Below are 21,417 nucleotides of genomic sequence, written 5' to 3' on the forward strand. Positions count from 1 at the left end.
AAAATGAGATTTTAGCTTGATACTTGAAGGAAGCCAGGGAAACCAAGAGGCAAAGATAATGAGAGAGACAGAGAGAGACAGAGACAGAGAGAGACAGAGACAGAGAGAGAGAGAGAGAGAGAGAGAGAGAGAGAGAGAGAGAGAGAGAGAGAGAGAGAGAGAGAGAGAGAGGGAGAGAGAGAGAGAGAGAGAGAGAGAGAGAGAGAGAGAGAGAGAGAGAGAGAGAGAGAGAGAGAGAGAGGGAGAGAGAGAGAGAGAGAGAGAGAGAGAGAGAGAGAGAGAGAGAGAGAGAGAGAGAGAGAGAGAGAGAGAGAGAGAGAATTTCATGCCTTTTAGACAGCCAGTGAAAAAACCTAAAGCTGGGAAGAGTTGTATGACCTGCTGCAAAGTGAAATGAGAAGAATCAGGAGAACATTGTAGAAAGTAACAGCAATACTGTAAGGATGATTAAATGTGAAAAACTTAGCTATTGTAATCAAGTTAATGATCCAAAGTGATCAAAGGACTCATGATGAAAAGTGTTATTCACCTTCAGAGAAAGAACTGATGAACTCTGAATGCATACTTTTAAAACTTTCTTTATTTTTATTGTTTGATTTTGTTTGTTTCCTTTTGCAACATGGCTAATACGGAAATATGTTTTACACAACTTCACACGTATAATCAATAACAAATTACTTGCCTTCTCAAGGAGCAGGGAAGGGCAGAAGGGAAAGAGAATTTGGAACTTGAAAATTTTTAAAAATGGCTATTTAAATTGTTTTACATGTAATTGAAATATTTAACAAAATAACTAAAAATTCATTTAAAAAAAGAAAAAAAGAAACAGAGTTGGGAGTTGAAATATCTTTTTCAAGAGACAGCAAGGAGTTCAATGTCACTGGTTTACAGAACATACAAAGTGAATAAGGTGTAAGAAGGTTGGAAAGGTAAAAAGGGGTTGGGTTATAAAGGGTTTTCAACACCAAATGAAATTTTTTATTTGATCCTGGAAGTGATAGGAAGACACTAGATGTTATTGAATGGGGTAGCAGGTGTGACAGAGAAGATCACTGACAGCTGAGTGCGGGTCAGACTGAAGTGGAAGAGGATTGAGTCAGTGAGACCAAGAGCAGCATTAAAATACTCCAGGCATGAGGTGATGAGATCCTGCACAAGAATGATAGAAGCGTCAGAAGAGAGAACACTGCCCGGCAAGGGTTGTAGTTATTACTCCTGAGGCATAGACAGAAGAGGAAACTTTCCACATCACAAAACTACTCAGTAGGAAAGGTGTGGAATTCAAACTCAGGTCTCATTTGACTTCAAATCCAATGCTCTTTCCCCTACACATTGTCTTTCAGATGGTTGTGATACCAATAAGATATCTAGAAACATTTTCAATATAATTGAATTGGATTTGATTGATCAATCAATCAACATGTATTTATTAAAAACCTGCTACACATCAGGCACTGTGCAAAGGGCTAGAGATACAAAGAAATGGGAAAAATAACCCTGCTCTCAAAGAACCCATAGGAGAGACAAAAACACGTTGTCGGTATAGCCAATGAGAGGATACTTACAGAAGCCTTCCTATTTTGTCCTATCCTGAAGCCCTGGAGTGATCATTCTATTACTACTGCAAACACGTATTATTTTCCTTCGGGAGGAGGAGAAATCAGAGTAAATAAATACAACAAGTTTTTAGGCTTCAGTCATTCCCAGGGACACTGTTTATTATTGCATTTTAAACTTGTCTCTATTTCATTCCCATCAGGCAATGCGAAGAAGTTTGTCATAGCCAATATTGAGTCGGTTTCAGAGATAGGAAGGTCTGAATGAAGTCTTGTCTCTGACACACATTAGTCTTATAACTTAGGGCAAGTCAACCTCTCAGTGACGCAGGGAACTCTAAGACTATATAAGTTGAGGTGGAGGTGCCAATTTGCATTGGGAAAGGGAGTTTACTCACTTGTTACAATTTCCATTGATGAAATCACAGATCAAGTCTTTAATTTTTTTTTAAAATTTAGTCAATCACAGACTCATTGCTGGCATTCTTAAAAGAGGGACCTAACATTACCTTCTGTAAATTATCTCACTGTCCTTCGCAGAAGAATAGGACAAGCAGGATTTAAAGCCTAAGCAAGGTTTCTGCCCCAAACTCTCATTAAAACTAGATCCAGTATAGAAGTGACTACAATTTGCATGGAAGTTTCCCCACCGGTCCAACTCCTGAAAGAGGGCTACTTGTTTTTGGAAGCTGCAGTTTTCTTTCACAAGGGGCTTAAGATGGAAGAGGCAGATTGAGAGATTAATGTAGAAAGGAGCTGTATATGAATTAAGACTGATTCTAGATAGTACAAATTGCTGGTGAAATTATGAAAGGGGTCAGAGATTGTTTTGGGCTTCCTTCTCTCTACTCCTTTCTTCCTTTTCAATTCCCTCCTCCCCCCTCCAAAGTGTCTTATCTCTGATGTTATAGAACCAAGGATCTCTCAAGGATCATCCCCTCCTCATCATAATTTTAAATTTCTCCTTATTTTTTCCTGCTGACCAAAATATATATCCAACAGTATCTCCCCCATTGTTAAAACAATAATATCAACAATAGTAACCACAAAAGCCTTCATTTGATTTCATTATCCCCTCAAGCTATTGTCCTATAGCTCTTCATTTTCATAATAAAACTCTTCTAAAATACTGCCTACATTCCTTTTCTCCACTTTCACCCTTTCCATTCCTCTACCCCTTTCGGTCTGACTTCTGTCCCCGCCTGACTGAAGCTGCTTTCTGCAAGGTCACCGGCAATCTCTTACTTGCCCCATCTGACAGATTTTTCTCAATCTTCCTTCTTCTTGCCACTGCTGACTATCCCCTCCTGAATAGACTCTTCTTAATGGTTTTTCAGGGCCCTGCTCTTTTGCACGATCTTCCTTCTCTCTGTCTAACTAATCCTTATCTGAATCTTTTTCAGAATTGTCATCTATTTGATGCTTCAATTTGTAGATTTATCCCAAAGATAATTCATGAACCCTTTACTTTTCTTTCTCTTTCTCTTAACTTTTCTGATTAGCTGTTAATTCCTACAGCTTCATATTATTATTATTATTATGTTGACTCAAAACCCTACATATCTAGGCCTCCTTTCTCTTCTGAGCTGTGATACCACACCTCCAACAACTGTTGTTGTTCATCCTTCATTTTTTGAAGAGGACCAATGACATGATGGATAATGTCGTGACTTGTGTCTGAATTGGATTTCAGTGAGGCAGAGTTACACAAAGTCTTCAGTCTTACTCTCTTTTTCAGTCATTAAAGTCCAGGGAGAACAAAGGACAGCAACCAGCCAAAGTCCAAAGGCAGGACAAAAGTTGGGTTGACTGGCAATGGCCTAAGATCCGGTGGATGACCTTGGCACCGCTGATGTCTGACCAAGCTCTAAGCACTCATTCAACAATGCCTGAGTCACGCCTTATGAATGTAGAAGAGAATTAACCTGTTCAGTTAATTGAGACTAAAATACAAATGGTTGATTAGTATGTCATTCCTAAAAGATAATATATTGTGCTTGCCAGAGAAATTGCAGAAAGAATTCCTACCTGGGTTCCTGGAGGACCAGATTACTTCTAAGATCTCTTTGAGAACAGAGCTCTTAATTTTGTAATTAGAACTGACCACGCCTTTATGGCCCTTGGAATAAATTGTTCTAATCTGCACATTCCAGCAGGGAACATCTTCATAGGCTTGGAGTAGACATTCCGCTAACTCAACAACAAGTATGAGGACCATTGGTTATCCTCAATCTGGTTTAGCCCATCTGCTGAGATGATTTACCAGGGTGTGGCTAGTGTGCATTCTATAGCTTCTTGGAGCTATGGAAGAGAGTTTGGTGAGAAATGGGCACCAAAGGTGGATGAGTGGCCCTGAAAAGGGCTTTACAAGCCCTCACACTAGAGATACTAGTCATCCTGAGAACCCTTTGTACCCCCACCTGAGGGATAGCTCCATCTAGATGTCCCACAAACATCTCAAATTTAAGAGATCTGAAATAGAGCTCATTATCTCCTCCCCTAAACTAATTGTTCTTGTAAGCATGCTAGTTTCTGTTGAGAGCACTACATTCTTCCAATCATTCATGTTGGCATCATCACTCATCCACACACCCCATCTCTATCAATTGTCAAGCGTTGTTCCTACCTCTACAATATCTCTCTTGGTTATTATTTCTAAACTTATTTTTAAATATTTGTTGAATAAATGAGTGAAGGAAGGAAGGAAGGAAGGAAGGAAGGAAGGAAGGAAGGAAGGAAGGAAGGAAGGAAGGAAGGAAGGAAGGAAGGAATAACATCTATAGTCCCTTTGAGCTTTAAGATCCCTTGATCCTATAAATAAATATTGACCTTGCCCTTTCAGAAGCATCCCTTACCTTTATGCCTTTAGACTTATTTTCTCTAATGAACATAGAAGATAAATAGCTAATTAACCTGTTTTGTGAATTGAGGCTAAAATGCAAATTGATTAGTGTGCTGTTCCTAATGGATAATGTATGGTGCTTGCCAGAAAAAGAGCAGAAAGGATTCCTACTTGGGTTCCTGGAGGACCAGATCACTTCTGAGATCTCTTTGAGAACAGAGCTCTTAATTCTGTAGTTAGAGCTGACCAGACCTTTGCAATAAGCAATGTGATAATGTTGGTTTAAGGCAGAAAGACTTGTGTGGGAAGAAAATATGTTTGGGAGATATTGGAAAGGGAGAGGTAAGATATGTGTAAGCACCTTTGGGAAGGGAAATGGATTTTTGATCACTTTTAACAATTCTATCATATATGCAGCTGTCTATTCCAATGAAGAAGGCATTATGTTGCTCATGCCTTGGAGGAAAAAGACTTTTGTCATTTCATGCCTATGAGATGCTTGCTGTGAAGTTTATCATGGTAGGTTATTAATATAATCAAGCTGTAAATTCTAGTGTGGAAACATTCATTCTGACAGCAGACAGACTCAGTGTTTAGAAGTCTTTTCCCAATATGCTATTTACGAGAAGCACATTTAAAACACAGGGACACATAGAGTAAAGGTAAGGGACTGGAAGAGAATCAATTATGCTTCAGCTGAAATTTAAAAAAAAATACATGGGTAGCAATCATGATATCAGATAAAGTGAAAGAAAAAACTAGACCTAATTAAAAAAGGTAAAGAAGGAAACTATATCTTCCTAAAAGGTACCATAGATAATGAATTAATATTAATAGTAAACATATATGCACCAAATGGTATAGCATCTAAATTTTTAAAGAAATGAATTACAGGAGAAAATAGACACTAAAAATATACTAGTGGGAGACCTCGACTTTCCCCTCTGAGAACTAGATAAGTTCAACCAAAAAATGAACAAGAAAGAAGTTAAGGAGGAGAACAGAATTTTAGAAAAGTTAGATATGATAGACTTCTGAATGGGAATAGAGAAGAATATATCTTTTTATCAGTAGTACAATGCATCTACACAATAACTGACCATGTGTTAAGGCATAAAAAACCCACAATCAAGTACAGAAAAACAGAAATAGTAAATGTATCCTTTTCTGGTCATAATGTAATAAAAATTACATTCAGTAAAGGACAGCGGAAAGATAGATTAAAAATTAATTGGGAACAAAATAATTTAATCCTAAAGAATGAGTCAAAGAACAAATCATAGAAACAATCAATAATTAAAGAAAATGGCAACAATGAGACAACATACCAAAATTTATGGGATGCAGCCAAAGTAATACTTAGAGGAAAAATATATCTCTAAATGTTTACATCAATAAAATAGAGAAAGAATAGATTGATGAATTGGTCAGGCAATTAAAAAAAGCTACAAAAAGAAGAAATTAAAAGTTCCCAATTAAAACACTGAATTAGAAATTCTGAAATCAATGGAAAGATGAACAAAATTGAAAGTAAGTAAACCATTGAACTAATGAACAAAACTAGCATCTTGTTTTATGAAAAAAAAATAGATAAATCATTGGTTAATTTGATTTTAAAAAAGAAATAAGAAAACCAAATTACTGTATCAAAAATTAAATAGGTGAATTTACCACCAATGAAGACAAAATCAAAACGATTATTAGGAGCTATTTTGCCCAATTCTATGACAATAAGTCTGACAATCTAAGTGAAATAGATAAGCATTTACAAAAAATATATAAATTGCCAAGATCAACAAAAGAGGAAAAAGATATTTAAATAATTCCAATTTGGAAAAAGAAATTGCACAAGCCATCAATGAATTCTAAGAAAATCCTCCAGTACCAGATGGATTCAAAAGTGAATTCTACCAAACATTTAAAGAACAATTAATCCCAACAATATATAAACTATTTGGGAAAAAAATAGGTGAAAAGGGAATCCTACCAAATTCTTTTTACAATGCAAATATGGCGCTGATACCTAAACCTGGAAAAGCCAAAACAGAGAAAGAAAGTTATAGACTGATTATGTTGATGCAAATACCAGCAAGGAGATTAAAGTAATATATCAAAAGGACTATATGTTATGACCAGGTAGGACTTATACCATGAATGCAAAACTGGTTCAATATTAGGAAAACTGTGAGCATAATTGACCACATTAATAACAGAAACATCTGATTATCTCAATTGATGTAGAAACAGCTTTTGATAAAATACAACACACAGTCCTATTAAAAACACTAAAGAGCATAGGAATAAAGGGAGCTTTCCTTAAAATGGTAAGCAGAATCTATCTAAAACCACCAACAATCATTATGTGGAATGGGGATAAGCTAGAAGCTTTCCCAATAAAATAAGGGGTGAAACAAGAATATCCATCATCACCACTATTATTCAATATTGTACTAGAAATGCTAGCTATAGCAATAAGAAAAAAAAGAAATTGGAAGAATTACAATAGGTAAAGAAAAAACAAAACTATACTTTTTTTTGCAGATGATATGTTGATATATATAGAGAATCCTAAAGAATCAACTAAAAAAACTAGTTAAAATAATTAACAACTTTAGCAAAGTTGCAGGATATAAAATAAACCCCACATAAACCCGCATTTTTATATATTGCCAACAAAGTTCAGCAGGAAGAGATAGAAAGAGAAATTCCATTTAAAATAACTGCAGATAACATAAAATACTTGATAGTCTACCTGCCAAAATAAACCCAGTAACTACATGAATACAATTACAAAAAGGCTTTTCATACAAATAAAGTCAGATCTAAACAATTGGAAAAATGTCAATTGCTCATGGTGGGCCAAGTCAATACAAGAAAAATTACAATTCTACCTAAAGTAACCTACTTATTCAATGCCATACCAATCCAACTATCAAAAATTATTTGACAGAGCTAGAAAAAATAGAAAATTTATCTAGAATAACAAAAGGTCAAGAGTATCAAGGGATTCAAAGAAAATAAAATGTGAAGGAAGGTGGCCTAGCCATACCAGATCTCAAACTGTATGATAAAGTGACAATCATCAAAATAATTTTTTGATGGTACTGGTACTGGCTAAGAAGTAGAGTGATGTATCAGTGAAACAGATTAAGTATACAATACATTGTAGTTAATGACCATAGTAGTTTAGTGTTTGATAAACTCAAAGGTCTTGAGCTTTTGAAACAAAAACTCAGTATTTGACAAAAACTTCTTGGAAAACTGGAGAACAGTATGGCAGAAACTAGATATACATAAACCAACATCTCACTCTGTATAACAAGGTAAAGTATATGATTTAGACATAAAGGGGGATACCATATTAGCATGTTAGAGGAGCATGGAGTAGTTTACCGGTCAGATCAAATAAGGGAAGAATTTAGGACCAAACAAGGGATAGAGAGTGTTAAAAAATGTAAAATGTATAATTGTGATTATATTAAACTAAAAAGACTTTGCACAAATAAAACCAATGCAATCAAAATTAGAAGGAAAGCAGAAAATTGGGGGGGGGATTCATAGAAAGTATCTCTGATAAAGGCCTCATTTAGAGAACTTATTCAAATTTTTAAGACTGCAAGTCATTTCCCAATTGATAAATGGTCAAAAGATATGAACAGGCAATTTTCAGACAAAGAAATCAAAGCTGCCTATAGTCACATGAAAAAAAAAATGCTGTAAATCACTATTGTTTAGAGAAACACAAATTAAAACAATTCCGAGGTACCACCTCATATCTATCAGATTCACTAATATGACGGAGGAAATCGTAAATGTTGGAGGGTATGTGGGAAAATTGTTACACTAATCCACGATTGGTGGATTTGTGAACTGATCCAACCATTCTGGAGAGCAATTTGGAACAATGTCCAAAGGGCTATAAAGTTGTGCATACCATTTAACCCATCAATACCACTACTACGTCTGTATCCCAGAGATTTAAAGAAGGGGAAAAGACCTATTTGTACAAAAATATTTATAGCATCTCTTTTAGTGGTGGCAAAGAATTAGAAATTGAGGGATCTCATCAATTGGGCAATGACTGAACAAGTTCTAGTATATCATTATAATGGAATACTATTGTGCTATAAGAAATGACAGATGGGATGATTTGAAAAAAGACCTGAAAAGACTTACATGAACTCATGTAGTGTGAAACGAGCAGAACCATAAGAACATTGCACACAGCAATAGCAATATTGTATGATGAATAACCATGAGTGAATTAGCTATTTTCAGCAATATAATGATCCAAGACAATCCCAAAGGACTCATGATGAAAAATGCTATCCACTTCCAGAGAAAGAACTGATGGAGTATGAATATAGACTGAAGCATACTATTTCTCTTTCTCTCTGTCTGTCTCTGTCTCTGTCTCTCTCTCTCTCATTTGAGTTTTCTTCCACAGAATGACATTATGGAAATATATATTTCACATGATTTCATGTGTATAACCTATATTAGATTATTTATTGTCTCAGGGTAGGGTCAGAGGAGTGAAAGAGGAAGATAATTTGGAACTCAAAATTTAAAAAAAAATGTTAAAAATTGTTTTTACATCTAATTGGGGAAAATAAAATATTTTTAGAAGAAGTTCTTGTCCTGATCATCCTTTGTTTTTGTTTATTTTTCCTTTATAATGTCTCTGCTACTTCAGTTCCAGAATCTGTACGTTTACCTGAGTGCAATGTTAGAAAGAAGAAAGGGCTTGCATTTTATTCAGGCCTCTCACCTATCTCCACTGCAGAAACTTTCTTAGATATGTTAATTTCCCCATTCCCTTGGTTGCTAGAGAAAGCAATCATGTCCCAACTGAGAACATCTTCAGTCAAGGAGAATACTCTGAGAATTGAATTAAATGAATAATTGATTTCATTGAATAAACCAAATCAATTCTGTTTAGAAAATAGTTCATTGTAAATGCATACTTGTTTTGTTTTTATTGTCTCTATACAGTTTGACTTGTCTTATCTTTTCTATATGGTCACAATCTTCACATTAATCCTATGAGGGGAGAAGATGAAATTAAAGCTCACTTTACGCATAAGAAATGTGTGAGCAAAGTCACAAAGCTTTTATTAAGCACTTACAATGTGTCAGGCACTATGGCAAATGCTGGGATTAGAAAGAAAGGCAAAAAGAAGATTCCTGCCCTCAAGGACATTCTCTTTTATTGAGAAAGATACCATATAAATGATTGGGTAGATATAAGATGAACATAGATGGATGACACTCTAAGAGAGGAAGGTATTAGCATCTGAGGGGACCAGGAAAGACTTCCTGGAGTAGGTGAGATTTGAGCTGAGTCTTGAAGAAAGTAAGATAAACTAAGAAAGGTAAAATGTAGAGCATTCCAGGCATAGGAGACAGCCAATGAAAAGAACAGAGACAAAGTAATGGGAGATATAGTCTAATGACTGAGCAATTGCAAGTAAGCCATTGTTGCTTTAACATAGAGTACAAGGAGGACAGTAAAGATTGGAATTATAAGAAGCAATTAGGTTAGGAGAAACTTTAAATTTTGAACAGGTGGGTGTATATTTGATTTATATTTCTGATGAAAATGCAGTGGGGAGAAAATATCCAAAAAGAGAAGGTGATCAACAGTGCCAAATACTGCAGAAAGGTTAAGGAGGACAAGGATTGAGAAAAAGCCATTGGAGTTGGCAATTAAAAGATCATTTGGTAATTTTGGAGATGGTAGTTTACATTGAATAATGGAGTCAGAAGCCAGATTACAGAGGGTTTAGAATTGCTTAAGAGGACAGGAAGTGGTACCTGATTAAGATACTTTCATAAAGAATTTGGCAGTGAAAGGGAGAAGAGACATAAGACAATAGCTAGCAGGAATGGTAGGATAAAATGAGTTGTGTTTTTTTTTTCCTTTGGGGGAAAGGGGTTGGATGAGACATGGGTACACACACATACACATACATATACATACATACATATACACATATACATGCATATATGTATATATATGTATACACCAGAGTCAAGAGCCAGTAGATGGAAAGAGATTTAAGATTAACAGAGAGGATAGAAATAATAATGGGGGAAATATATTAAAGAATTTGGAAAGGAATGAGAAGGAAGGGAGATAAGAATAACATTTTATCATAGATCAGTATGAAGGAGAAGATAGTAGGAGGAGATATCTGAATGATCTAAAGACATCTAACACAGTGCCTTATATACATAGTAGGCACTTGATAAATGAATATTGGAGTGGATTGAACTGAAGAAATACAATTGTAAATGGATTTGATAAATACATTATTATTCAAACTTTGTTATATGAGTGAAAGATTTTATTTATTTATTTTTTTAAGATCTACCTGCCACTGTCAAACAACCTTATCAGGATGAATGGGAAGCCTGGCACTGCTTGGAGGTTAGATACCAACAACATCTGGATTTTGTTAAACATTATAGTTCATTCTCTGACAGAAAGGAAATAAATCACATTTATGTAGAATGGAGCTTGCAGTTGCAAAATTCTATCTTTATGACATAGGTAGCATGAATCCCCATTTTATAGGAAATAATAATTTCTCAATATTATTTTGAAACAAGGAAAAGCAGAAAAATGGCTTTAAACCCTTTGTTTCTCCATTCTGCTATTGTAGTAAGAGTCATGAAAGAGGTGCCAGAGGGTTCTAGGAATCACACAATTTTTAAAATATCTGTGAACTGATGAAGTTTATATTCTTAGTATGGCAGCATTGTCCATTAACCAATAATTGTACACTACAGAAGGAACTAAATCATATCAAATCTTGACCATGTCACTCCAAATGAAACTAGAAGACAAAGGAAAGTTGTAGCTAAATGGAAGGATGGATCACATGGTCTCCCTTTGTCCTTAGTATAAATTTATAATGTTAAGCATCTATCTAGAGACTCTAGATAATTGTCTGGTCACACAAATAATCACTTATCTGAATGATGGAATTGCAGTTGAAGTAATTAACACTTGACTTTTTAAAAATAATATTTTATTTTTCCTAGTTGCACATAAAAACAATTTTTGACATTCACTGTTTAAAATTTTGAGCTCCAAATTCTTTCCTTTGCTCCCACCCCTCCCCTGAGATGATATGCAATTTGATATAGATTATACATGTAAAATGACAAAAGCATATTTCCATATTAATCACGTTATGAAAGAAAGACAGATTCCTCCCCCCCCAAAAAAAAGAATCTGTGAAAAACAATAAAGTGAAAAAAAGTATGCTTTGATCTGCATTCAGACTCCATCAGTGATTTCTTTGAATGTGGATAGCATTTTTCACCATAAGCCTTGGGGTTGTCTTAGATCTTTGTAAAATTGCCAAGAATAGCTAATTCATCCACAGTTTGATCATTATACAATATTGCTGTTACTGGTACAATGTTCGCCTGGTTCTGCTTACTTTACTTTGCATCAGTTCATTTAAGTATTCCCAGATTTTTCTGAAATCATCCTGCTCATCATTTCTTGTAGAACAATAGTATTCCATTGCAGTCATATATCACAACTTATTCAGCCACTCCCCATTTGGTTGACATCCCCTTAATTTCCAATTCTTTGCCACCACAGAAAAAAAGTTGCTCTAGACATTTTTGTACAAATAAGTCCTTTCCTCTTTTTTTTTATAGCCCTTTGGTCATAGTTCCAAATTGTTTTCCAGAATGGTTGCATCAGTTTACAATACACTTGATCTTTTTAATAAACCATGGCTTCCCTAAAAATAGAAAATATATTAGAGGGGGGAAGAACCAAGATGGCAGTATAAAGACAGGAACTCTCCTGAGCTCTCCCTGAAACCCCTCCAAATACCTGTAAAAAACGACTCTCAACAAATTCTAAAGTAGCAGAACCCATGGAAAAAACAGAATGAAACAAATTTCCAGGCCAAGACCAGGGAACTGAATTGCAGGTAGCTGTGGCAGTTTCCAGATTTGTCAATCCACAAACACCAAAGGCAACTTAGAATGTCAGGGAAAGGTCTGTTGGACCTGGGTAAGAGAGGAGCACAGCCCAGCCCAGACCCAGCACAGCCCTGTGGTAGTGGCAACAGCAGTGGTGATGGCAGCAGCAGCAGCAGCTGTTTCTGGAGCTCAGCCCACAGAGGGTAGGAGAATTGAACAATGATCAGAAGGAGATTACAGGGGTCTCTTTGCTGGTACTAAGGCAGGATTCTGTTTCTTTGCCCATACTTGGATCTAGGTAACAGTTCTGGGGTTCAGAGGAGCACTAGCATAACAGAGCTTGTGGCAACAATGCAAAGGGAACTCTCCTCACAGTTCCGGGGCAGAAAAGAGTGCTTGCGGTCACTCGAAGACCACAGCACAGGCCAGGAGAGGAGTAAACACTTCTCTTTAGATCATACGACCTTGGAAGAACTGAAAACTTACAGGTCCCTAGAAGTATTTTTGAAAACAGCTGTACAAAACCTCTGAAGCTTGGGAAAGTACACCCTCCACACTGGAAGCAGAACCCTGCTTAGAGTTAAAAAGTCAAATAATTGGCTGGAAAAATGACAAAACAGTGGTGGGAAAAAACAGACCACAGAAACTTACTCTGGTATCAAGGAAAATCAAAACATACACTCAGAAGAAGACAATGAAGTCAAAGCCCCTACATCCAAAGCCTCCAAGAAAAATATGAATTGGTCTCAGGGCGTAGAAGAAGTCAAAAAGGATTTTGAAAAGCAAGCAAGAGAAGTAGAGGAAAAATTGGGAAGAGAAATAAGAGTGATGTAAGAAAATCATGAAAAAACAAGTCAACAGCCTGCTAAAGGAGACTCAAAAAATACTGAAGAAAATAACACCTTGAAAATAGACTAACCCAAATGGCAAAAGAGGTCCAAAAAACCAATGAGGACAAGAATGCCTTAAAAAGCAGAATTGGCCAAATGGAAAAGGAAGTCCAAAAGCTTACTGAAGAAATACTTCCTTAAAAATTAGAATGGAGCATGAAAAAAAAAAGAAAAAAAATTAAAAAAAAATTAGAATGGAGTAATTGAAAGCTAGTGACTTTATGAGAAATCAAGACTTTGTAAAACAAAACCAAAAGAATGAAAGACTAGAAGACAATGCAGAATATCTCATTGGAAAAACAACAGACCTGAAAAATAGATACAGGAGAGATAATTTTGAAATTATTGGACTATCTGAAAGCCATGATCAAAAACAGGGAGTAGATATCATCTTTCAAAAATTATCAAGGAAAACTGCCCTGATATTCTAGAACCAGAGGGTAAAATAAAAATGGAAAGAATCCACCAATCACCTCCTGAAAGAGATCCTAAAAGGAAAACTCAAGAAAGGGAGAGATGGGGAGAAAATTTGGAGCTCAAAATGTTGTGGAAGTGGATATTGAAAACTAAAAATAAATTAATTAATTAATTAAAAAAAAGAAAATAGATTAAAAGGACAGAAATTAACACAGACTGTATCATTATTTTCTAATTGATTTTCACTGATATTAATCAATAACCCCAACTAGGATAACAGAAGGGTCTATAAAGAGCTATTCCTAAGAAATAATCCTGCTGAGTGGAAAGACGTGGAAGCTAATGACACTACCAGTTTAGAACACAACCTAGTTTGTTATGTATTAAAAGACAATGGAAATTTTTCAATTACATTATTTCAAAAAGGAACTAGAATTTGTAGAAGGAAAAAAAAATCTTACAGAGGACATTATCAAGATATTTGGGGAAAAAAGGAGAATAAAACAGCTAGAAAATTCACAGATTTTATAATTATTTTGTAAAGATAAACCAAGAAAATGTCAATACCTACTTATCCATGGGTGTAGTTTTTCCATCTTTTTTAATTCATTGTGAGACTAATTTATAACTATATGTATGACTCAGGAATTTGAAAGAACAGAGACATAGCAGCACTCAACTTAAGCTAATCACAGGGTCATTTAATATTATAAGAACCATATGGGCATAATAGTATAAAAATGACAAAGTATATGAGTGTTTCAGCCTCACTGCCACTGACTACTCATTTTAAAACAAAAAAATAATCTTTTTAAATCAATATTCCACCTGTGATGTTATATACCTATGAATTATATAAAACCACAGTCTCCAAAGAATGAAAGTTTAGGGTCACCCAAATGGCAACAGAGAAGTAGATAGCGGACATGAATAGGCTTTAGTATATTACCAATGGAGAATGTGCAAGAGGTGTGGAATAAAAGATATTATGAAAGTGTTTATCACCAGAAAAGATGAGTCAGTCATGGGATAATTAATGGTAGCCCCTTCCTCCACTGATATCTACTCAGTGTCAAGGGTTCTACAGAAAACTCTCTTGAAAAGAATTCTTAATTTGATTTCTATGAACTTATGTAAGTGGTTGCCTTTGTAATATTATGCATTTTATTTTATGCATTTAAAAACATTTTTCTGAAAAGAGTGTTATACTACCATTATTTATATTTGCAAAAAAAAAGATTTTATTCCACTGACAAGAGATCTATGACACCAAAAAGGTTGAGAACCCCTGCCCTAATATGATAAATGGACTTTGTGTAGAAGATTTATAGAAGACATGAAAAATAATCACCCAGGATCAGATGATATAAAAAGGCTGTGATCAAAAGGTTTGGAGAAATTGGCCCCACTGATGGGAGTCACAGATCCACTGAACCATTGATTTATTCACATACAGTTTTTCAAGATTTGCAAAACACTTTATATACAATTATTTCATTCAATCTTCATAACATTTTTGTCAAGAAAGTAAGAACACACATTATTATTATCTAATTACAGGTGAATTGGATTTTTTTTTTTTACAGATTTTACAGATGAAGCTCATAGAGCTAGATTGGTTATGCAGCTGGTAATTGCCAGAGACATGCTTATAATCTAAGTTTCTTCTTATTCTAGTTCCAGTTCTTTTCTTCTCACATCATGTTTTCTTTCAAAGGAAAGGAAGCTGAAACTTATAAGTGTAAGATCTCAGGGTCAATACAACTGATAAACAGTAAAGCCTGGCTTAGTTATGTCCCAGATCCTTGGACTACAAATCCAGTACCAGACTGCACATATTTATAATTTAAGACACAGGTAGCAAGAGGTGCCAGTTATTAAGGGTCTCTGGACTACACTTTCAGAACTCTCTGTAAATTCCTTTAGGGTAGGGAGCAGCAGACAGTAGTGGGGACTTCCCAATTCTGCCTCTATCATTCTGTCCTACTACTTGGACTGCATCCTTTAGAAAGGCAGGATATGTTATAGCAACACCCTAACATTTTCCTTCACCCAAAGTTCATCAAAGGCTTGGAACTGTTCAAATGCAATTTCAAGGCAAATGAATTTCTGTTATTGTAGTTTCATGACAGTATGTCCCTTACTGCAAAGGAACAGTGGTAATGCCATAGTAAGCATACATTTTTGACTCTTCAGAAAACGTATCAAAAACCCTTCCATTTTGGTCAGCCTGACCTTTATTGGGTCAATTGCTTCCATTCCTCATGAAGGGTAAAATAACATGCTCCAACTCACCCTCTTATGCTAGTTATAGACTGAGAGAAATTCCTCAAACTTGGAGAAATTGCAGCTCTCTCCACCAAAGTGCTTCATTTACATGAGCATGTAAACACTACAGTTCCTGCTTACAGCTATGGGCTAGGTACTTTAGAATATTTTTTTTAATTACTCTCACTGGAGGGAAATCTTGCATCTAAGTTTAATTTTAAAATACCATTACAATTTATATTGCATTCCTGTGTTTCAAATCCCACTTCTCACACATAGTACTTGCATGATTTTAGGCAAATTACTTAATCTCCATGGGCCTCAGTTTCCCCATTTATAAAACAAGAGAGTGTGACTAGATGGCCTCTGACATACCTTCAGCTCTTAGATCTATTATGATATATATGTACATGAAGAGCTAAAGATGAATGAAAACTGGAATTAGAATAGGATCTATGTTTTATATATTTTTTGGGTGGTGGTGGTGGTGAAGATTGCCTTGAGTAGTTATGATTTTAAATTAAATGGTCAAAGCTCTTGGACTCTGCTTTCCAGCATTCATATATTGATAAAACAAGCTATCCCTTAGTTCAATAGACGAAGGTAATACCTTTGAACATTAGAATACACTAACTTTTTGAATGATGAATTAAAACTTTTTTTAAACTTTTTTTTAAATGAATCAAAACAATCTGTGTGAAAGTTTAGCCCATTTTGAGAATTAAACAAGTTTTTTTTTCTTAAGAGGGCACATAAATTGTTAACAATCACTTGAAAAAATATTCAGCCTTACTAATAATCAGACTGAAACAACTTTAATATATCATTATTCATCAGATTGCTTAAGATAACTAAAAGTAATAAATATCAATAGAATTTTTTTGTAAGGGAATTTTAGTAATCAGTGAAATTACTACTACTAGTACTACCACTGTTCTTTGACTCAATAATTCCATTACTGGGAGCATAACCTGAGGTTGCTATAAAAACAATATACCAAAAAACTCATCTATCAAGAGTGTTATACTACCATTATTTATAATTGCAAAAAATAAACAACTGAAATAGAGCTAAATGTGTGACAATAGGAAAGTAGTTAAATAAATTGTAATACTTTAATGAAATGGAATACCATAGTAAAATTAAGCTTAACAATATGAGGATATGGAAATATGGAAAAACCCTTATTAAACAATACAACATGGGAAGGGAAGAACAGACTTACAATGATATAATGAATGCGATACTGCTTACATATATATACATATATATATGTATGTGTATATATATGTATATGTGTATGTGTATATATATGTATGTATGTGTATATATATATATATATATATATATATATATATATATATATATATGTATGTATGTATGTATGTATAATGGGGGGGAAAAGACTGGGAATGAATGGATGAACAAAGAATCCTGATAGAAACATGTAGAGAATAACTGAAAAGTTATGACATCTCATGAGCCAAAACTAATGTACTTAAATGTAAATAGGTGCAAAGCAAACTCACTTACAACTAATTACAATTACAACCAAATTGTATTAAACAATGATACAATCATTATTAAAAGAAATAATTTAAAATAATTCAGTCTTTATCAACATAATATAAAGGATGTGAAAGGCAAGTATATCTGGTTTAATCAAAATATGATCACAGAATCACGATCTATTTCTAACTGGAAGAATCAATCTAGTCTAACCTCATTTTATGGATGTGGAAGCTAAGGCTCAGGGAGATTGTATGACTGGCTGAAAGTCATACATGTTGTACCTCTCCTGTATTAGTGCTTCCTCTCCTCTTTTACTTTTTACTCATCATATGTATATATATATATATATATATATATATATATATATATATATATATATCATGTATTTTTCTGTATATATGTCATTTCCTTTCATTAGAATATGAATCCATTCAAATCATGGAGAGTTCTGCTTTTGCATTTGGCTACTCGGTGCCTAGCATAAGGCTTGGCACATAGTAGTTACTTAATGCATGCTTATTGATTGATATTGCTTGATTGGGACATAACCAAGGATGGGTGCAAAACAGTAGAAATACTCAAACAAATTGTACCAGGGATACTAAAGCCTGCCATGAGTTGAGCTTCAGAAAATACTGAAGACAAAGAAAAAGACTTGTTGTTGTTGTTCAGTCATGTCTGACTCTTTGTTACCCTATTTGGGATTTCCTTGGCAGAGATACTGCAGTGGTTTGCCATTTCCTTCTCCAGCTCATTTTATAAATGATGAAACTGAGGCAAAGAGAGTTATGTGACTTGCCCAGGGTCAGACAGCTAGTAAGTGTCTTCCTGACTCCATGCCCGGCACTCTACCCATTTTGGCTTTTGATTCTTATAGTGCAACACTGGGTACAAAAAATGATAGTAAATAAGTGACTGGCTCACAACTTTCTGAAAGATGTTATAATGCTAAATTAAGAAGAGAAGGCTGAATTACTCAAATCCTAATTTTCTTCTCCAATCTCTGTCAAGGAGAATGATCTTCAAATTGGCAAAGGTCTATTCTGCATTATTAAGGAGGAACTGAATCCAAACAGCTGAGGATTCAGTAAGAATGCCCTAAGTAGTTTTAAATAAGCTTAAATTGTGAGGCCCAGACAATTACATCCAATGATAATGGGAAAAAATAAACAAACAACAAACGAACAAAAATAGATTTAAAGATATTATCATGGAACCCACTGATGGCAAAGTCTAAAGAATCATCAAAAAAGAGGGATTTTTCAGGAGGAATGGAAATAGTTAAATGTTGTCCTTATTTTCAATAAAGCTGAAAATTTTTATTCTGAATACTCTCTCTTACTTGGAGCCTTGTCAAAATTTTAGAATGAATTATTATTAAAATAATATGTGTTCATTAGCAAAAGCCAACAAGATTTCACTAAGGATGAGTCACATGAAATTGATTTCATTTATTTGGTTTTATTTAATTTATTTATATTGATTTCAGGAAGGCATTTGGCAAAGTGTCTCGCAGTATTCTTTTGAGTAGAATAAGAAAATGTCATTTGGCTAATAGAAGCTAACAAAAAATAATGACCAAAATTAATTTAACTCTTGTGTTGAAAGTTGAGAAAAGAGTAATCTCATTACAGCCAGTTGTGTTGGTCTACGCCCAGTAGGCAGGAGGTTGAAACATTGATTGGAATGAAAAACAATCCATTTATTTTATTGCTGAATTCCACACCTATTTGGTTTTCTCCTAGATCTGCAGGTCCAAAACTCATTCAACTCTCTCTTAAGTTCCAGTCCTATATCATCAATTGCTTGGACGTCTCTACCTGGATGTTCCATAGGCATATCAAACACAACAATCTCCGAATGGAATTCATTATCTTCTCAACCGAAGCCACCCCTCTTCCTGATTCTCTCATTCCTCTAAAGGCAAACACCATCCTTATAGAGAACCTGGTTCACAGACTTTGGGTTCTTCACTCTTCCTTCTCCTTCAACTTTTCATGGCTAAATCTTGTTGATTTGATCCCAAAACATCTCCATCTCTTTTTCTTTACTACTGCAGCCACCATCATAGTTCAGGCCTTCATCTCCTCTTCCATGGACTATTAAAATGGCTTCCTGCTTCATCTAATCTATTAATCAACAAATATCTATCAAGTAAATACTATGTGCCAGGCACTGCAATAAATGCTTGAGATGCAAAGACAGAAGTGAAAGTGACCCTGTCTTCAAGGAGCTTACATGAAGGCAGAACATATCCATATACAAATCCATATGGAACATGTCTACCATGAATAGAAGGTGGTTTATGGGGGAGTGCACTATCAACTGGGGGATCAGGATGGGTTTCATGTGCAAAGTGGTGTTTGAGGTCAGGAACTCCAATTAGGAACTCCACGCAGGAAGGAGATGGAGGTGGAGAAGGGAGAACTTTCCAGACGTGATCAATAGCTAGTGCAAAGGAATGGAAACTGAGGGCTAGAATATTGTGTTTGAGGAACAGCAAATATGGCTATACCATAGAACATGTTGAGGGAAGTGTCATGTATGAAAACTGGCAAGATAAGGAATCAAGTTGTGAGGAGCCTGAAACTTGGCTACAAATCTTCATTTTCCTGTCCATCTTTCTTAGAGTTGTCAGTTCTTTCTTTCAACTCTAAATGAATGATCCTATGAAATGCTGCTGACAGTGTGAACTAAGGAAAGGATTAGTCTTTTTTGAGAATGAGTATGAGTAATGATAGTCTCCTTAAAAGACAAGCTTGTGTGTGTATAAACACAGAGACATATACATATGTGTATATGCATCTATATATGCACTCATATATATATATATATATATATATGTATATATATGTTTGCATGTGTGTATGCATGTATATATTTTTTTTATTCCAGGAGTAGGTAGAATATGTTGACTCCTACTTGCTTTCAACTAGTCTTTTTTTGTGCCTAGGGCTGATAAGAAGTATTAATCCAAACAGGATTACTATTTTTTAAAAGAACTCCTTCAATTTACCAATGTCATTTCCCCAGACAAAGGCTGAGAGGCTCAGAAAGGAAATCCTATGCTTCTTCTTAAATTACTGGCTTACTCTTATCACCAACATGAAGAACTCTTTGCAAAGTACTCCTCTGAAATTTATCATCCAAGCTAAGCACAAAAGAAAGGATTAAGGATGTCAATATCGGTCATACTTCTTAAAAGTCTCTTAACATCAAGAGAGGGAAGGGGGTTGGGAAACCTACTTCTAATGTAAACACACACATTAATTCTACTCTTGTCAAATGCTGAACTGTCTACTTGTCTGAGTGTTGGATAAAATAAAGGAGATGAGAAAAACACACTAGAGGAAATAGATGATACATGAACGACTACTCCAGACTCACAAAAGCATGGTAAAAGTTGAGCTACCAACCTCAAAGATAAAATGACTTCCATTTGTGAAGAAAAGACTTTCTGATACAGATGTGTTTTGTGGAAACAATGGAATTAACTGGTCACCAGGGTTATGCTAAATTGCTAGACTAGAATAGGCAAATACTCAGGTCAGTAAGTAAGGTAAGGTCACACTGTTTTGTCCCAGATGCTGAATTTAGAAGATGCTAATGGTGTTTGTATACCTTCTTCTCTGGGCTGAGCTCTATTCTCACCATGCTATTCCCCCCACTCCCAACTTCCTTACCATTAGACCATTGTACCAATGTCTTTAACTTCTTGCAATAGGGCATTATTACAGCACCCGCTGCCTTCCCAACTAAGATGCATTTCCCCAGGCATTGTGTGCTTGCCCCAAGCGCAAAATTTACTACTAATAATAATGAGAGTTAGCATTACATAATGCCTACAGCCTGTTAGGCACTCTGATAAGTACTTTATAAATGTTATCTTATTTGACCCTCACGACTCATGGAGGTAGGTGCTATTACTACCTCCATTTTACATTTGAGAAAATAGAGGTTAAGCGATTTGCCCAGAGTC

This window comes from Phascolarctos cinereus, unplaced genomic scaffold (genome assembly GCF_003287225.1).
Source record: "Phascolarctos cinereus isolate Bilbo 61053 unplaced genomic scaffold, phaCin_HiC Scaffold_4;HRSCAF=312, whole genome shotgun sequence".
In the NCBI taxonomy this organism is placed as follows: domain Eukaryota; kingdom Metazoa; phylum Chordata; class Mammalia; order Diprotodontia; family Phascolarctidae; genus Phascolarctos; species Phascolarctos cinereus.